The sequence below is a fragment of the Seriola dumerili genome, unplaced genomic scaffold, assembly GCF_002260705.1.
Source record: "Seriola dumerili isolate Sdu_G_001 unplaced genomic scaffold, Sdu_1.0 BDQW01001051.1, whole genome shotgun sequence".
Classification (NCBI taxonomy): Eukaryota; Metazoa; Chordata; class Actinopteri; order Carangiformes; family Carangidae; genus Seriola; species Seriola dumerili.
In genome coordinates this window covers 1-14,013 of record NW_019175306.1, presented here as the reverse complement: position 1 = coordinate 14,013, position 14,013 = coordinate 1, and the positions used below count along the sequence as shown (strand labels likewise).

The 14,013-nt window shown below is 32.5% G+C and overlaps 1 non-coding gene across 1 annotated transcript; it reads left to right on the top strand.

Annotated features, from left to right (window-relative positions):
- Positions 1-5,295: 5,295 nt before the first annotated feature.
- On the top strand, positions 5,296-5,368 carry trnak-uuu. Its single transcript has one exon. It is a non-coding gene; the product is annotated as a tRNA-Lys (tRNA).
- The last annotated feature ends 8,645 nt before the right edge of the window (positions 5,369-14,013 follow it).

Below are 14,013 nucleotides of genomic sequence, written 5' to 3'. Positions count from 1 at the left end.
GTTAGTTGACTTTTTAATTTTTCTGGCTTAAAATAAAAACCTGCACAAAGGTTTTAACTATGCATTTTATGACTGCATACATTGATGCTAATTCAGTGCAGTGTAATAGTGATGAAATAAAAGACTGAGGATAAGACTTAAAGATCCCTTACAAATAGCCCCTTTAATAAGAACAACAACATAAGTCGTTAACATAAGCCAGTTTAGCTAATTAATATACTACTGTTAATGCGGATATGCTAGATATTTAGCAATAGCAAAACTTACAAATAGCTCCTTTAATAATAACAAGTAATCCCTTCTTGGTGAGTGACAGTAAGTGACAGATATGAATGATGTGGTGGCACACAACATGTTTCATCACTGATGGTTGGACTGACACACACACAGTGAGCACCATTAGGATTTGGACAGCAGTGTATTGTGATGATTCATTTGATCTGTAGTGGGATTAAACAGGAACAGCTTCAATATGATGCTATTTTTACTCTTTAACTCCCTCAGTCCACTGCTGTCCCATCCTCTGACCTGCAGCCTCTTTAAAATATGAATCTCATCAAAACTCAATTCTGTTGAGGCGTGATGGTCCAGTGTCTAGTTTGGCTGATTGCTAAATCCTCGTATCCAAACACAGCAGTGAGACCCATGTTACTGCAGAATGTCCCGGCTGTGGCTGCAAATCCTGGATCAGTTTTAAGACACTTGTGATACCTTACATGTCCTTAAAATGTCCCTTTATGTTGGTGAATTATTATCTCAGTGTAGGTTGCATAGGGCCTCTGGCTGCCTGCTGTCCAGTTCAAGCCTGCAGACCATTCAGTTGTTGGCATCACTCAGAAACAGATTGGCTCTAAGTTTATTTGACTGTAACCCATTGCCTAAACAGCTCTAGTCACAGCTTAACGATCATAACTAGGCACAGCAGGTGTGAGTCTTTGGATTTCTCCACATGTTGAAACTGCAGTCACAGCAGTACTGTCTATCCAAAGAGAGTTGAGGACAGTGTCACCAAAATACTGGAACAGAAGCTCAGGTAGATATTCATCGTTCCTAGAGGATGAATCCTCTAAGAAAAGTCAAAACCAGGGTGGTGTTGTGCTGTTATATTTAAACTGCAGCCTCTAGGAGCCACAAGCTAGTCTTAAAGACCTTAGCTGTGTTCGGATTGTGCACTTGTAGAGACTCGCTAGGACAGGCATGTTCAAAGTCCAGCCCACAGGCCAAATGCCCTGCGGTTTGTCTTTCAAAATACACTTTACACACACGTATTGATTAATAAAGCGAGTTCACTTTGCATTTTTACTGTACACCTCATGATGACAGCACTACAGTTCATTAACATCTCTACAATGCAGGTGGAACTAATGTTTTCATAAATAGACTGTAAACAGGCAATAGACATTTGCTGCTAGGTTGTAGTCATGACCACAGCAAAGAAGCATGTTTCAGATGTGGTGGAAAGTTAAATAACTTTTCACTGAAAACCAAAACTGTTGTTGTCTCATTTACCAAGAAACTGTCACTGTTATGAAAAAGTTAAATGTGAACAGACATTATGAGACTAAGCATTATTAATACCAGTGACTGTCATGCAGTGAACAGGTGGACAAAGTGAAACATCTTGAATCTAACCTAGCCTCCCTGCAGCGGCTTTCACTCAGTATGGCTCTCAGGTATTTTAAAATGATCAAACCTGCCCCCCATTCAAAAAAGTTTGGACACCCCTGCACTAAGGGATAAGTGCAAACAGCAGTTGATACATTTCAGACACTAGCTGGATGTATTAAATTCATAACTAATATCTCCGCAGCATCTGCCGCACATGAGACAAAATAAATGAAAATGCATGCTATCTTACAAGACATGCAATTTTAACGCATCTTTTGTGTATTATATTTGTTTTAATTTGTGTCCACAGAGCAGTCTTAACTCCGTTTTTGTCAGTTCTAACTGTTTTGTCAGGTTGTGTTGTTTTCAACATATGGACCCAACAGGCATTGAACTTCATGCAGGGAGGTTTCACTGCAGGACTGCTGGGTTACACTGCATATAGTTTTATGAACTGCTTAGTTCTGGAAACAGGGACAGGGTCAACAAAAGCAAAAATAAATGGAAACCTCATAGAAGACTGGTGTGTGCATGAGTCAGTAGTACAGTGACTCATGCACAGAACTGCATTTGGTGTGTGTGCAGTGAGTGAGTGTGTTCATGTGTGAACTGCGGGTCTATAGGGTGTTATTATGGGTGTGTGAGTCAGTATTTAGGCTTCACACAAAGTTATCCTGGATTAGAGAGAATAAACTGGAGAGACAACTGCACAGAGGGAGGGATGGAGGGATAGAGAGGCAAATGGAGAGACAGAGAGAGGGATGACAAAAAGATGAAAGAAAGAAAACTAACACTGAAACAAAAAGAGGGCTGAGGAGAGAGATGAAGGGTTGTGTAGGTAACAGAGTGAGAGGAGAATACAGAGGGGGCTGAAGAGGTAAATTAATCAGCAGATCTCTTGTTCCTTTCCAAGAGAAAGTCAAAGCTCTCTGGGAAATCGTGTCTATTCTCCACTCATTTATTTTTCTCCTCTTTCAGAGCATGAGACAGCTGATGTATGGAGAGATGAAGGGATGGAGGGGAGGGAGACAGCTGGTAGGGTTTGGGAGGATGGATGGATGGAGGGCTTACAGAGAAATATGTAGCGGCATCAATAGTAAGTCTGTGAGTAAACCTTTATTTATAAAACACCTTTAAACACAAAGGGTCACAAAGGACTCAGCAACAAGAAAAGAGAGTGAACAGGAGGGAAAATGACACACGACAGCCATGTTGGATATAAATGTCTCACTTTTATATGTTATCCTGCAGATTCATGTTCATTTCATTACTATGACACTGACTTTATTCTGCTCTGGGATCAGTGTTAATTTGGAAACTGATTGTGATTTTGTTTTAGTCCTGGACTTCTTTAATGTTTGATTAATGTTAATCTAGTTTTACTCAACTGTAAATTTTATCCACTATACAGGTCACTGAAAAATGATTGTTGCAGATTTTAATTTTTTCCATACTGGTATGGAGGGCTGTGCAATGTTTTAGTGTCTGATAAGTTTTCAAATTCATTGATCTATTAATCTTAAAGACCTTTCTGGATTGAATCCCATCAAACTGTTGGTACCTAAAGCAGCAAACCCAAACAGTGCAGTTTTCAGTCTTAACACCCAGCAACTAAGGCAGCTTTTCGTACATTAATGTAACTCATAGGAGATCATTTTAATATTGCACAATAAGACAAATAATGTCTTATGCAATTTGCACACACACCACTTGTGCACAGTGTCAATACACACACACACACACACACACACACACACACACACACACATACACACACACACACACACACACACACACACACACACACACACACACACACACACACACACACACACACACAACTCAGTGTATCCCGGAACAATAGACGATGCTATGAACTTCTTTTAAATAACAGTGAGACTCCTGAGCAGGTGAATCAGTGTCACTGATGCTGTTGATCAGCATAAATCAAATTCAGCAAATATTTTCATAATAATTGTTTCAATCATTTTTCAAGCAAAAACTGACAAACTGATTTCAGCTCCTCCACTGTGAGGATGGATGTTTTCTTTTTTATACCATAGTAAACTGTCTGTGAATGTTCTCATTCGTCCAGGTCATTGTTATCTCTCTCTCAAATTAAATCGAAGGCAACTGGACTTGTATTTGTCTGTGGAAGACGTCGTCAGACTAGTGCGGACTAGAGAGACCAATACATGATGAACTGATGAAGCCGCTTGGATAAGAGGCGAAACGTCTTCCACAGACAAATACAAGTCCAGTTGCCTTCGATTTAATTTGAGAGAGAGATAACCATAGTAAACTGAATATCTGTGCATTTTAGGCTGTTGGTCAAACAAAATGAGAGATCTGAGGACATTTTTCACTATTTAATCAAAGTATAAAACAAAACATGCCATTGTACTTCAGTCTCATCTAATCATGAGCTTTTTTATTGGATCACTCTTGACAAAAGCAGCTTTGTGTTTGAAGCTGAAGCTCAGTGAGCAAACAGCTGCTGCAGCTGAACAGCTGGAGGTTATTGATCCAATCAGGAGATAAGATCAGACCATAAAAATACCGGAGTCCTTCGAGAAATGACCTTGACTAGTAAAATTAGGTATCTGGGTCACACACACACACACACACACACACACACACACACACACACACACACACATGGCACACACACACACACACACACACACCAAGGACTTGGTGACTGGGTTGGTCAGGCAGTAACTAGAAGCTGCATTCCACTGCGGCTCCACAGCAAAGCTCCAAAATCCTACTGGAAGCTCTGCAGAAACACACACACACACACACACACACATACACACACACACACAGACACACACACACACACACACACACACACACACACACACACACACACACACACACACACACACACACACACACACACAGACACACACACACACACACACACACGCGCACACACACACACACACACACATAAAATACACATAGGCCATGGGTACCGCAGACCATGAGATCACCTGTTCTTATGGAAACAAGGTAGAGAACAATGAATCGTATTCATAGGTCAGACATGTGAACATATATACATAACATCAGATCACACACACACTGACAGACAGCAAAATGAGCTGAGAACAATAAACTCTATTTATAGACAATTATGCACACAGTATAGACACACACACACACAATGAACTCACTGTGAGTGTGGTGTGTCTGTGTGGTTTGCAGTTTATTGGTATTTATTTGTATTTGTGTTCTTGTAACAAAAAAAAAGATAATGAAAAAAACTTGTAATTTTGAGGAGCATACGTGCAGATTTTATGGGTTTAATTAAAACCAGCAGAGAAACTTAAAGTTTCGTTTATTTGATGTTATGCATCATTAAATAAGGATAATACAAAGACTGATCCATACTTTGATTGTTGTTCTTGATGTAAAGAGAGAGAAGATGCAGGAGTTCCCTATTGAGACAAACTGTTCTACTATACTACAACATTTGATTTTTTTGCAATTTGTCACAGGTATTGAAGATATTTTCATGACATACTATACTAAAACATTTATTATGATACAGGCATACTATGACCTTTCTATGACATACTATAGGATTATTTTATTACATACTATACTATGACATTTTTATGACAATTCCATGACATACTATGGTATGAAATATCATATAGTGTCGTGCTAAGTTGTGAAGCCTGGATAGCTCAGCTGGTGGAGCATCAGACTTTTAAACTGAGGGTCCAGGTTTCAAGTCCCTGTTCAGGCGAAGCTTCTTCAACTGTGCACATGCACAAATTACAACCTCTGTTGAAACTAGTTGGTACCAGTACAAATAGCGGTAAGTAAGTTGTACAGTTGCTAACTATACTATGAAAATCTTAATAACACACGATAATATGACATGTTTATGAAAAAACCATGACATTTTTATGATGTACTACATTAAGACGTTTTTGGACATTTTATTATGCCTATGAGGTTTTTCGACATTTTTATGCCTTAATATATTACGACGTTTTTTGACAATTGTATGCCTTACTATACTATGACTTTTTCAACATTTTTATGCCATACCATACTATGATGTTTTAATCCATACTATACTTTGACGTTCTTTGACAATTTTATGCCATACTATACTATGACGTTTTTCAACATTTTTATGCAATACTATATTATGATGTTTTTTACATTTTATGCCTTAATACAGTATAGTATTTTTTGACAATTGTATGCCTTATTATACTATGACGTTTTTTGACATTTGTGTGCCATAATAAAATATGAGGTTTTTTGACAATTTTATGCCTTACTATACTACAAAGTTTTTAGACAGTATTATGGCTTACTATACTATGATGTTTTTCAACGTTATAATGCCATACTATACGATGACGTTTTCCAACGTTATAATGCCATACTATACTATAATGTTTTTCAAAATTTTTATGCCATACTATACTATGACGTTGTTTGACATTTTTCGCCATACTATACTATGACGTTTTTCAACATTCTTATGCCATACTATACTATGACGTATTGATCCATATTATACTATGACTTTTTTGACAATTTTATGCCACATGACGTTTTTTGATGTTTTATGCCATGCTATACTATGACGTTTTATGCCTTATTATACTATGATGTTTTTTGACAATTTTATGCCATGCTATACTATGAGGTTTTTTGACAATTTTATTCCACATGACTTTTTTCAACATTTTTATGCCATAATATACTCTGACGTTTTTTGACAATCGTATGTCTTACTATACTATGACGTTTTTGAAATTTTTATGCCACAGTATGATATGACCTTTTTTTTTTTTTACAACTTTATGCCATGCGATACTATGATATTTTTTGACGTTTTATGCCATACTATACTATGACGTTTTTTGACGTTTTATGCCATGCTATACCATGATGTTTTTTGACAATATTATGCCTTACTATATTATGAGGTTTTTTGAAAATTTTATGCCTTACTACACTATGAGGTTTTTGGCCATTTTTTTTGCCATACTATACTATGACGTTTTTTGACAATTTTTTGACCTACTATATTATGACGTTTTTTTGCCATACTTTACTATGACATTTTTTTTTACCATACTACACTATGACCTTTTTTGACAATTTTATGCCATTCTATACTATGACGTTTTTTTGACATTTTTTGCCACATTATACTATGACGTTTTATGCTATACTATACTATGACGTTTTTTGACAATTTCATGCAATACGTTTTTTGACATTTTTTGCCATACTATATTATGACGTTTTTTTGCCATACTATACTATGACGTCTTTTGACAATTTTATGCCACATTATACTATGACGTTTTTTGACATTTTTTGCCATATTATACTATGACGTTTTATGCCATACTATACTATGACGTTTTTTGACAATTTCATGAAATACGTTTTTTCACATTTTTTGCCATACTATATTATGACGTTTTTTTGCCATACTATACTATGATGTCTTTTAACAATTTTATGCCACATTATACTATGACGTTTTTTGACATTTATTGCCATATTATACTATGATGTTTTATGCCATACTGAACTATGAGGTTTTCTTATTTGCGATCAAATTTTTATTTTCATTTCCATTAGGTCCAAAAGAAATATTTCATGGGATACAATATTCTTAGAATGGATTACTATGAGGTTTTTTGACAATTTTATGCCATTCTATACTATGACGATTTTTGACATTTTTTGCCATACTATACTGTGACGATTTTTGACAATTTTTTGCCATACTATACTATGTCGTTTTTTTGCCATACTATACTATGACGTTTTTTGACATTTTTTGCTATACTATACTATGACGTTTTTTGACATTTTTTGCCATACTATACTATGACGTTTTTTTGCCATACTATACTATGACGTTTTTTGACAATTTTATGCCATTCTATAGTATGACGTTTTTTGACAATTTTATGCCATTCTATACTATGACGATTTTTGACGTTTTTGCCAGACTATACTATGACGTTTTTTGACAATTTTATGCCACATTATACTATGACGTTTTTTGACATTTTTTGCCATACTATACTATGACGTCTTTTTGACATTTTTCGCCATATTATACTATGACGTTTTATGCCATACTATACTATGACGTTTTTTGACAATTTTATGCCATTCTATACTATGACGATTTTTGACATTTTTTGCCATACTATACTATGACGTTTTTTTGCCATAATATACTAGGATGTTTTTTTTAAATTTTATGCCATACTATACTATGACGTTTTTTTTGCCATTTTTTGCCATACTATACTATGACGTTTTTTGCCATTTTTTACCCTACTATACTATGACGTTTTTTTGCCATACTATACAATGACATTTTTTGATGATTTTATGCCATACTATACTATGACGTTTTTTGACATTTTTTTGCCATACTATACTATGACGTTTTTTTGACATTTTTTGCCATACTATACTATGACGTTTTTTGACAATTTTATGCCATTGTACAGTATGAAGTTTTTTGACATTTTTTTGACATACTATACTGTGAAATTTTTGACAATTTTATGCCATACTATAGTATGATGTTTTTTGACAATATTATGCCATACGTTATTTGACATTTTTTGCCATATTATACTATGACGTTTTATGCCATACTATACTATGACGTTTTTTGACAATTTTATGCCATACTATAGTATGATGTTTTTTGACAATATTATGCCATACGTTATTTGACATTTTTTGCCATATTATACTATGACGTTTTATGCCATACTATACTATGATGTTTTTTGACAATTTTATGCCATTCTATACTATGACGATTTTTGACATTTTTTGCCATACTATACTATGACGTTTTTTTGACATTTTTTACCCTACTATACTATGATGTTTTTTTTGCCAAACTATACTATGACATTTTTTGACATTTTTTGACATACTATACTATGACGTTTTTTTGACATTTTTTACCCTACTATACTATGATGTTTTTTTGCCATACTATACTATGACGTTTTTTGACATTTTTTGCCATACTATACTATGACGATTTTTGACATTTTTTGCCATACTATACTATGACGATTTTTGACATTTTTTGCCATACTATACTATGACGATTTTTGACATTTTTTGCCATACTATACTATGACGATTTTTGACATTTTTTGCCATACTATACTATGACGATTTTTGACATTTTTTGCCATACTATACTATGACGATTTTTGACATTTTTTGCCATACTATACTATGACGATTTTTGACATTTTTTGCCATACTATACTATGACGATTTTTGACATTTTTTGCCATACTATACTATGACGATTTTTGACATTTTTTGCCATACTATACTATTTGTTTTTTGCCATACTATACAATGACGTTTTTTGACGATTTTATGCCATACTATACTATGACGTTTTTTGACATTTTTTGCCATACTATACTATGACATTTTTTGACATTTTTTACCCTACTATACTATGACGTTTTTTTTGCCATATTATACTATGAGGATTTTTGACATTTTTTTCCACATTATACTATGATGCTTTTTGACATTTTTTGCCATGATATACTATGACCTTTTATGCCATACTATACTATGACATTTTTTGACATTTTTTACCCTACTATACTATGACGTTTTTTTGCCATACTATACTATGACATTTTTTGACATTTTTTACCCTCCTATACTATGACGTTTTTTTTGCCATATTATACTATGAGGATTTTTGCCATTTTTTTCCACATTATACTATGATGCTTTTTGACATTTTTCGCCATGATATACTATGACCTTTTATGCCATACTATACTATGACATTTTTTGACATTTTTTACCCTACTATACTATGACGTTTTTTGACATTTTTTGCCATACTGTACTATGACGTTTTTTGACAAGTTTATGCCATACTATACTATTACGTTTTTTTGCCATACTATACTATGATGTTTTTTGACAATTTTATGCCATTCTATACTATGACGATTTTTGACATTTTTTGCCATACTATACTGTGACGATTTTTGACAATTTTTTGCCATACTATACTATGACGTTTTTTTGCCATACTATACTATGACGTTTTTTGACGATTTTATGCCATACTATACTATGACGTTTTTTGACATTTTTTGCTATACTATACTATGACGTTTTTGACATTTTTTGCCATACTATACTATGACGTTTTTGGAAATTTTTTACCCTACTATACTATGACATTTTTTTGCCACATTATACTATGATCCTTTTTGACATTTTTTGCCATACTATACTATGACGTTTTATGCCATTCTATACAATGACGTTTCTTGACAATTTTATGCCATTTTATACTGTGACGATTTTTGACATTTTTTGCCATACTATACTATGACGTTTTTTTGCCATACTATACTATGACTTTTTTTGTCAATTTTATGCCATTATATACTATGACGTTTTTTGCCATTTCTTGCCATACTATACTATGACTTTTTTTGACATTTTATGCCATACAATACTATGACGTTTTTTTGCCTTACTGTAGTGTGACATTTTTTGACAGTTTTATGCCATACGTTTTTTAACATTTTTTGCCATATCATACTACGACGTTTTATACCATACTATACTATGATGTTTTTTGACAATTTTATGACATTCTATACTATGACGATTTTTGATGTTTGTTGCCATACTATACTATTACGTTTTTTGCCAATTTTATGCCAAATTATACTATGACATTTTTTGCCATTTTTTGCCATATTATACTGTGACGTTTTTTTTGACATTTTTTGCCATATTACACTATGACGTTTTATGCCATACTATATTATGACATTTTATGCCATACTATACTATGACGTTTGTTCACAATTTTATGCCATTTTATAATATAACAATTTTTGACATTTTTTGCCATACTATACTATGACGTTTTTTTTCCATACTATACAATGACGTTTTTTGACAATTTTATGCCATACTATACTATGACGTTTTTTGACATTTTTTGCCATACTATACTATGACGTTTTTTGACATTTTTTGCCATACTATACTATGACGTTTTTTGTCAATTTTATGCCATTCTATACTATGACGTTTTTTGCCATTTTTTGCCATACTATACTATGACGTTTTTTGACATTTTTTGCCATACTATACTGTGACGTTTTTTGACATTTTTTTGCCATACTATACTATGACGTCTTTTTGACATTTTTTGCCATATTATACTATGACGTTTTATGCCATACTATACTATGACTTTTTTTGACAATTTTATGCCATTTTATACTATGACGATTTTTGACATTTTTTGCCATACTATACTATGACGTTTTTTGCCATTTTTTACCCTACTTTACTATGACGTTTTTTTGCCATACTATACTATGACGATTTTTGACATTTTTTGCCACATTATACTATAACGTTTTCTTGACATTTTTTGCCATGATATACTATGAAGTTTCATGCCATACTATAGTATGACGTTTTTTGACAATTTTATGCCATTTTATACCATGACGATTTTTGACATTTTTTGCCATACTATACTATGACGTTTTTTTGCCATACTATACTATGACGTTTTTTGACATTTTTTGCCATACTATACTATGAAGTTTTTTTTGACATTTTTTGCCATACTATACTATGACTTTTTTTTTTTAATTTTTTACCCTACTATACTATGACGTTTTTTCCATACTATACTATGACTTTTTTTTGTCAATTTTATGCCATTCTATATTATGACGTTTTTTGACATTTTTTGCCATATTATACTGTGACGTTTTTTTGACATTTTTTGCCATGATATACTATGACGTTTCATGCCATACTATACTATAACGTTTTTTTGCCATTATTTACAATGACGTTTTTTGACGATTTTATGCCATACTATACTATGACGTTTTTTGACAATATTATGCCATACGTTATTTGACATTTTTTGCCATATTATACTATGACGTTTTTTGCCATACTATACTATGATGTTTTTTTGCCATACTATACTATTACGTTTTTTGACATTTTTTGCCATACTATACTATGACGTTTTTTGACATTTTTTACCGTACTTTACTATGACGTTTTTTTGCCATACTATACTATGACGTTTTTTTAACATTTTTTTGCCATACTATAATATGAAGTTTTTTTTGACATTTTTTGCCATATTATACTATGTTGTTTTATGCCCTAGTATACTATGACGTTTTTTGACAATTTTATGCCATTTTATACAATGACGATTCTTGACATTTTTTGCCATACTATACTATGACGTTTTTTTGCCATACTATACTATGACATTTTTTTGCCATACTATACAATGACGTTTTTTGACGATTTTATGCCATACTATACTATGACGTTTTTTGACATTTTTCTCCATACTATACTATGAAGTTTTTTTGACATTCTTTGCCATATTATACTATGACGTTTTTTTGCCATACTATACAATGACGTTTTTTGACGATTTTATGCCATACTATACTATGACGTTTTTTGCCATTTTTTTGCCATTTTATACTATGAAGTTTTTTTGACATTCTTTGCCATATTATACTATGACGTTTTTTTGCCATACTATACAATGACGTTTTTTGACGATTTTATGCCATACTATACTATGACGTTTTTTGCCATTTTTTACCCTACTATATTATGACGTTTTTTTGCCATGCTATACTATGACGATTTTTTGCCATACTATACTATGACTTTCTTTGTCAATTTTATGCCATTCTATAGTATGACGTTTTTTGACATTTTTTTGCCATACTATACTATAACGTTTTTTTGCCATAATATACAATGACGTTTTTTGACGATTTTATGCCATACTATACTATGACGATTTTTGACATTTTTTGCCACATTATACTATGATGCTTTTTGACATTTTTTACCATGATATACTATGACATTTCATGCCATACTATGCTATGACGTTTTTTGACAATTTTATGCCATTTTATAATATGACGATTTTTGACATTTTTTGCCATACTATACTATGACGTCTTTTTGACTTTTTTGCCATATTATACTATGACGTTTTATGCCATACTATACTATGACGTTTTTTGACAATTTTATGCCATACTATACTATGACGTTTTTTGACGATTTTATGCCATACTATACTATGACGTTTTTTGCCATTTTTTACCCTACTATACTATGACGTTTTTTTGCCATGCTATACTATGACGTTTTTTGACATTTTTTGCCACATTATACTATGATGCTTTTTGACATTTTTTGCCATGATATACTATGACGTTTTATGCCATACTATACTATGACGTTTCTTGACAATTTTATGCCATTTTATAATATGACGATTTTTGACATTTTTTGCCATACTATACTATGACGTTTTTTTTGCCATACTATACTATGACGTTTTTTGACATTTTTTGCCATACTATACTATGACTTTTTTTGAAATTTTTTACCCTACTATACTATGACGTTTTTTTGCCATACTATACTATGACTTTTTTTTGTCAATTTTATGCAATTCTATATTATGACGTTTTTTGACATTTTTTGCCATACTATACTATAACGTTTTTTTGCCATAATATACTATGACGTTTTTTGACGATTTTATGCCATACTATACTATGACGTTTTTTGACATTTTTTGCCATACTATACTATGACTTTTTTTGACATTTTATGCCATACGATACTATGACGTTTTTTTGACAATTTTATGCCATTCTATACTATGACGATTTTTGACATTTTTTGCCATACTATACTATGACGTTTTTTTTGCCATACTATACTATGACGTTTTTTGTCAATTTTATGACATTCTATTCTATGACGTTTTTTGACATTTTTTGCCATACTATACTATGACGTTTTTTGACATTTTTTACCCTACTATACTATGACGTTTTTTTGCCATACTATACTATGACGATTTTTGACATTTTTTGCCATACTATACTATGACGTTTTTTTTGCCATACTATACTATGACGTTTTTTGTCAATTTTATGACATTCTATTCTATGACGTTTTTTGACATTTTTTGCCATACTATACTATGACGTTTTTTGACATTTTTTNTGACGTTTTTTTGACATTTTTTGCCATGATATACTATGACGTTTCATGCCATACTATACTATGACGTTTTTTGACAATTTTATGCCATTTTATAATATGACTTTTTTTGACATTTATTACCCTACTGTACTATGACGTTTTGTTGCCATACTATACTATGATGTTTTTTGCCATTTTTTTTGCCATACTATACTATGAAGTTTTTTTGACTTTTTTTACCATGTTATACTATGACGTTTTATGCCATACTATAATATGACGTTTTTTGAC